A 6983-nucleotide genomic window follows, 5' to 3' on the forward strand; every position below is an offset into this window, starting at 1 on the left:
GAAAGAAACACATAACACAAAGATTTTTCGGTGGGAAAAAACCTTTCGGTAAAACAACCCCACCCCTCCAAAATCTGCACAATGTATTATCTTCAACACAAGGTTACAATACACTTGCAATGCAAGTTCAACAATGACAACAGAAGACTCCAGCAGCACATCAGTACCTGCACACTCTCCTCTTCATCTCTCTTGCATTTACAACATGCAATACTACCTTTATGAACATCTTAAAACCCAACAAAATGCCCACAAAGGAGTTGGCCATTTTTCATGGCTCAACCACCAAGAACCATGCACAATGCCACATGTACATGAAATACCAAGAAAAGGGCATCTATCCCTTGAATAGGAAATGATTGCTTGTCATAGAATCTACCAAAAATAGCAGTCACAAGAGAAGTGTAAGGGAATCAGTCATACCAAACTATTTTTGGCATATTATCTTACACACACCAACCACTCATTCTTGGGCGCCCAAATAGGCCCCATGTCATCAGATGCTCTTACACCTATCATAGCTCATTCCTTAAATAGCTCTTACACGTCATAGGAATTCGTCATAACCATTTTAGCCATGATCTCCTTCACACACTTCATCTCCTTCACACACTTCAAGATGCCAACACATGTAAGTGATCAACATGCCAACTAGACATGTACACTCAAATTTACATATTATTTGCAAAAAATACATTTTACAAAACAAATAATAAGAATAGGAATTATCCAAGGTTGAGACACCTTAATCCTAACATTCTCCCACTTGTCGAACACCTTGTAAGAGCAATAGGAACATAACAGGAATTAACCGCTATAGGCCAAAAGGCCCATAGACTTTGAACACCATCTGAACTTCTCTGTGCCTACTAGTTTCATTAATGCATCTGCAAAATTCTTCACAGTATCTACCTTCTCCAAATTTACCTTTCCATCTTTCACCATATCTCTCACAAAGTCAAACTGCACATCAATGTGTTTCATTCTAGCATGGAAAGTTGGATTCTTTGCAAGGCAAATAGCACTCTGACTGTCACACCAAATAGTAATCTATTCTACATCAAAACCAACATCAAAACACAATCTCTTAAGCCAAATGGCTTCCTTATAAGCATGAGTAGCAGCCATGTACTCAACTTCTATAGTGGATAAAGCAACCATAGGTTGTCGCTTACTCATCCAACTGATGGCACCACCAAACATAGTGAACACATAACCACTGGTGGATCTCCTGCGGTCAATATCACCTGCCCAATCTGAATCCACAAACCCATGAATACAAACTGAATGTGGAGATCTAGAAGAGTTACCATGACAATATATGGAGTAATTTGATGTACCTCTCAAATATCTGAATAATCGCTTAACTGCATCCCAATGTACCCATCCAGGATTAGCCATAAACCAACTCAGGACTCCCACTACTTGGGCAGTGTCTAGTCTATTACACACCATAGCATACATAAGACTACCAAATGCACTAGCATAAGGTACTCTACTCATGTCCTCCATCTCACTAGGAGACTTTGGACAATCATCTACAGATAACTTTGTTCCCATAGGAATAGGAACACATAGTGGTCTACAATCTACCATGCTAAACCTATCCAACACAGACTTCACATACTTACTCTGACTCAACCAAAGTTTTCTGTTAGACCTATCTCTACTGATTTCCATTCCCAAGATGTACCTAGCTGCCCCAAGATCTTTCATCTCAAACTGTGCTGACAACTAAGATTTAAAATCAGAAATCATACCCTTACCCTTCCCAAATAGCAACATATTATCAACATATAATGCAACAATAAGAATGCAATCATTTTCAACTCTGAAATAAACACAATGATTTGATTTTGATATTACAAATCCAATTGAAAACACAAAGGAATCAAACTTAAGGTACCACATCCTAGGAGATTGCTTCAAACCATATAGAGATTTCTTTAATCTGCAAACTAAGGATTCTTTACCTTTAACAATGTAGTTCTCAAGTTGTGACATATAAATCTCTTCCTCCAAATCACTATGAAGGAAAGTTGTCTTCACATCCATCTATTCTATCTCTAAATCATATGATGTAGCAAGAGATAACAGAAATCTAATGGATGTCAACTTTGCAATAGGAGAGAATATTTCACCATAATCTATTCCCTCTACCTGTGAATACCCCTTTGCAACCAGTCTAGCTTTGTACCTTTCAACACTACCATCTGCACAGAATTTCTTCTTGAACACCCATTTACAGCCAACAAATTTTCTCCCTTTCAGAAAAGGTACAAGGTCCCAAGTTTTTTCTCTCTCTAATGAAGCCACTCATCATCCATAGCCTCAATCTAGGAACCTACATCTTCCATGCCCAAAGCCTCTTTCACAGATCTAGGCTCATCAGTGTTAGTAATCAAAGAAAAGGCACAACTGGAATCTAACATAGAATAATAAAACCTTTTTGGTTGCTTTCTTTCTCTCATGGATCTCCTCAAGGGCTGAGGTTGAGGTTGTTCTTCCTCTTCTTCTAAACTATCAAAGCTGCTAGAGCTCTCCTCATCATTAGACCTAATATGGTCTCTCTGTTTAGTCTTCTTAGGGGTAGGAGGCAACTGAACAACATCTTTTTTCTTTTCTTTTTCATCTGGTTGTAGCAAAATAGGAGAAGATGTTAGCTCTCTAAAAATAACATTTCTACTATACAACACCTTACTAGTCATAGGATCCCAAAGCTTGTATCCTTTCACACCAGTAGTGTACCCGATGAAAATACATTTAACAGCTTTGTTTTCCAACTTATATCTTTTCTCCTTTGGAACATGTGCATAATCTTCACAACCAAAAACACAAATATTTCTAATTGAAGGCTTCTTACCAGACCACACCTCCATGGGTGTCTTACCAACAAGGGTTGATGTAGGAGATCTGTCAACTAGATAGCAAGTAGTGGCCACAGCTTCGGCCCAAAACCTTTCTTTTAAACTAGCTCCACTAAGCATACTCCTATCCTTCTCCATCAGTTTCCTATTCATTCTCTCTGCAACTCCATTTTTCTCTGGCATGTAAGGAGTTGTCTTATTCCTCTCGATACCTTGTTCTTTATAGAACTATTCAAACTCTGCTAAGTAAAACTCACCACCATTGTCAATTCTCACACACTTAATCTTCTTACTAGTCTGATTCTCTACAAGGGCTTTAAATTCCTTGAATTGACTAAAGAATCATGTCTTATTTTTAAGGAAATAAATCCATGTCCTTCTACTGTAATCATCTATGAAAGATACAAAAAATACAGACTTGGAGATTGAAGGAACTTTTACAGGACCAAATACATCAGAATGAATAAGATCTAAAACATCAGAAGATTGGTGAGAACTATAGTAAAATTGAACACGATTTTGTTTACCATAGACACAGTTTTCATAGAAGTCAAACTTGAGATTGCAATCATTTAACCCCTCAACGAGATTTTTATTTTTCAGGGTTCTGAGACCCTTTTCACCAATGTGACCAAGTCTCAAATGCCACAACATTGTCTTTTCTACAGGAAGCTTACCTTCCAAAGTGTTTGCATTGCCATCGGAACAATAACCACAATATTCTTCATTGCTCATTTAGATGGTGAGGATGAAGAACTATGACATAGAGGAATACATGCATCTAGCTGAAATAAGGTACCTCTCCTAGTACCCCTTGCAAGCACTATTGATCCTCTCATCATCTTGCATCCTTCTTTCAAAAAAACAACTTGCACACCTACATCATTTAACATACTTATAGATAATAGGTTTCATGCCAAACCTGGAATGTGCATAATTCCATTGATTCCCTTTACTAGTCCATCAATAAATTTGATAGTGACCCTTCCGCGTCCAACTATCTTTAGGTGAGAATCATCACCCAAGTACACCTTTCCACCATCGAACTCTTCATATTTTGAGAACCAATTTTGATGAGAGGTCATGTGAAAAGATGCACCCAAGTCAACCAAACACACATCATTAGATGCATGGGCTGCCAAAGCTATGATGAATGCATCACCATCTTCTTGAGATCTTTCTAAAGCTGAATCCAAACCATTTTTTCTTCTTTTTCGTCTCTTTTCAATCTTTACGAAAGTGCCCAGGTTTATCACAGTTCCAACATTTTTCCTTGGACTTATTGGAAGTCTTTGACTTCCCATGAGATTTGGATCTACCCTTATTGTCAAACTTATTGTCATTTTTCTTCCCTCTTTCTGTGGATCTCCCATGAACATCAAGGGCTTCTTTTTCCAAAATAGAAGCTTTTCTTCGTATCTCCTTTGATAGCAGTGAAGACACCACATCATCCATTTTGAAAGTGACTAATGTGCTTCCAAGAGCCATCACAAGATGGTCCCATGAATTCGGTAAAGAACACAAAAGTGTGTAGCAACGATCCTCCTTCTCTAACTTGACACCAACTGATGTCAACTATGTAGCTAGCAGATTAAATGCATTTAAATGATTCGTTAAGGATCCACCTTCCTCCATTCATAGAGAGTAAAACTTCTTCCTCATGAACAACTTGTTCACCAAAGATTTGGCCTGATACACAGCCCCAAGTCTTTCCCACAAACTATATGCGGTTTTCTCATCTAGAACATTCAGAAGGACTGCATCGGTTAAACAGAGTCTTATGAGACCCTTAGCTTTACGGTCTTTGATATCCCAATCTTCTTGAGCTATAGTTGTTGGTCTCATAGCATTTGAAGTCACTTCCCATAGGTCACGATCTTCCATCTTTAGTTTCCACAACTCAAAATTAGTTCCATTAAATTTCTCCACCTCCATTCTTCCATATGATGAACTCACCATCTTAATTTGAAAATAAGCTTCAGGATGCTTTGCACAAGACTCCCACTCAACTTAAGATTAGCTCAAAAAACCCTACCCAACAACTAGGATCAACAATTGATCAAGTCTTATACCACTTGTAAGGAAACTCAGGTGCGAAAATAGCTTCCTACACTAATCTCCTAAGGAAAGTATGGTGCAAATCCTTTTACAACTTTTACACTTGCAAATTAGATATCATATAAACAACAATATTGTAGCCAACAATGCATACAAAAAATAAATAGGGAAAGAAACACATAACACAAAGATTTTTCGATGGGAAAAAACCTTTTGGTAAAACAACCCCACCCATCCAGAACTTGTACAATGTATTATCTTCAACACAAGGTTACAATACACTTGTAATGCAAGTTCAACAACAACAACAGAAGACTCCAGCAGTACCTCAGTACCTGCACACTCTCTTCTTCATCTCTCTTGCATTTACAACATGTAATACTGCCTTTATGAACATCTTAAGACCCAACAAAATGCCCACAAAGGAGTTGGGCAATTTTCATGGCTCAACCACCAAGAACCATACACAATGACACATGTACATGCAATACCAAGAAAAGGGCATCTATCCCTTGAATAGGCAATGATAGCTTGTCATAGAATCTACCAAAAATAGTGGTCACAAGAGAAGTGTAAGGGGATCTGTCATAGCAACCTCTTTTTGGCATATTCTCTTACAACACCAACCACTCATTCTCGGGCACCCAAATAGGTCCCATGTCATAATATGCTCTTACACCTATCATAGCTCATTCCTTAAATAGCTCTTACACATCATAGGAATTTTTCATAACCATTTCAGCCATGATCTCCTTCACACACTTCAAGATGCTGACACATGTAAGTGATCAACATATCAACTAGACATGTACACTCACATTTACATATTATTTGCAAAAAATACATGTTACAAAACAAATAATAAGAATAGGAATTATCCAAGGTTGAGACACCTTATTCCTAACATTGAAGGGTATATCAACTTTAGCCTTAGCTATACCTATCAACCCATCATGAATCTCCTCTTCTAAGTAGGTGGAAAAATCAAAAATTGAGCTCATACCATACTAAAGTTTTTGGACAATAATAAGAATAAGGGACCCTTGAATATGGTCATGTTCACCCATTCCAAAAAGTTTGCAAAGAGAAAAATATAATGCCTGAGCCTTAGGATTGAAAATTTTCTTCAATAATGGCTCTAGAGTGGAAGTAGTTACTAGAGGAAACAAACCTATTTTGATAGAATGTTCTCATAATGGTCGTCCCCTCAAATATATCCTTTATATATCATATCTATCCTGCATATCTTTCATATCTATTTTCTCATGCAATACATGGTTAGGGTTTAACCTAAAAACCTCCCTAATCAACTTCAGTGAAACCCTAAAAAGATTGTCACCGGAATGACTTTTCACTATCCTGGTTATTGGATCATACTTCTTTGACATTTTTGTAATTCATCATCAAAGAACACCCCCAGTACAATCAATTTTCCAATGTCAAATTCGCACACATTTCTTAGAGAGGTATCAATTTTTCTTTCTGAAAGCCATTTTCAGAACAACTCCAAACCTTCAATTGACATTTGAGCATCCCTTATCCAATTTTCCCTATCATAGAAACCCTCATTCACTAATAACTTAGGGTTTCTAGGTATTAATTCCTCCCCCTAGAGAATTCATTCATGGACAATGGCAATTTTTCTAAGAAATCATTGTGTACAACCCTCTACTGGTAATCCTCCTTTTCTAAAAAATATCTACATGGAAGCATAATGAAAATATTATCTTACTACAATTATGGTTTCTCAATTAACTAGAAGCCTTTGCACTCACTTGATTTTTCCTATTTATTTCTTTGAAAAATCGTTAGCAGCAACTTGAAAACCTCAAAAAATGCACCTATAGCTCTAGATCTTTTCTCTATGAGAATTATGTGACTTTAGTGTTCAATAATGAAAAATTGGAAACCTTATTGCAAATTGGGCTCACATGAAACAACATTGATGAAAATTTAATGTTCCAATACTCATATTTCATATTGCACTAAAGAATTTAAATTCCAGCCATTGATCTTCAAAAGTCGGATGACTTAGCTTCAAAATAAAATGATTGTGCT

Source organism: Cupressus sempervirens, chromosome 6 (genome assembly GCF_028749045.1).
Source record: "Cupressus sempervirens isolate cs-2001-9-10 chromosome 6, ASM2874904v1, whole genome shotgun sequence".
In the NCBI taxonomy this organism is placed as follows: domain Eukaryota; kingdom Viridiplantae; phylum Streptophyta; class Pinopsida; order Cupressales; family Cupressaceae; genus Cupressus; species Cupressus sempervirens.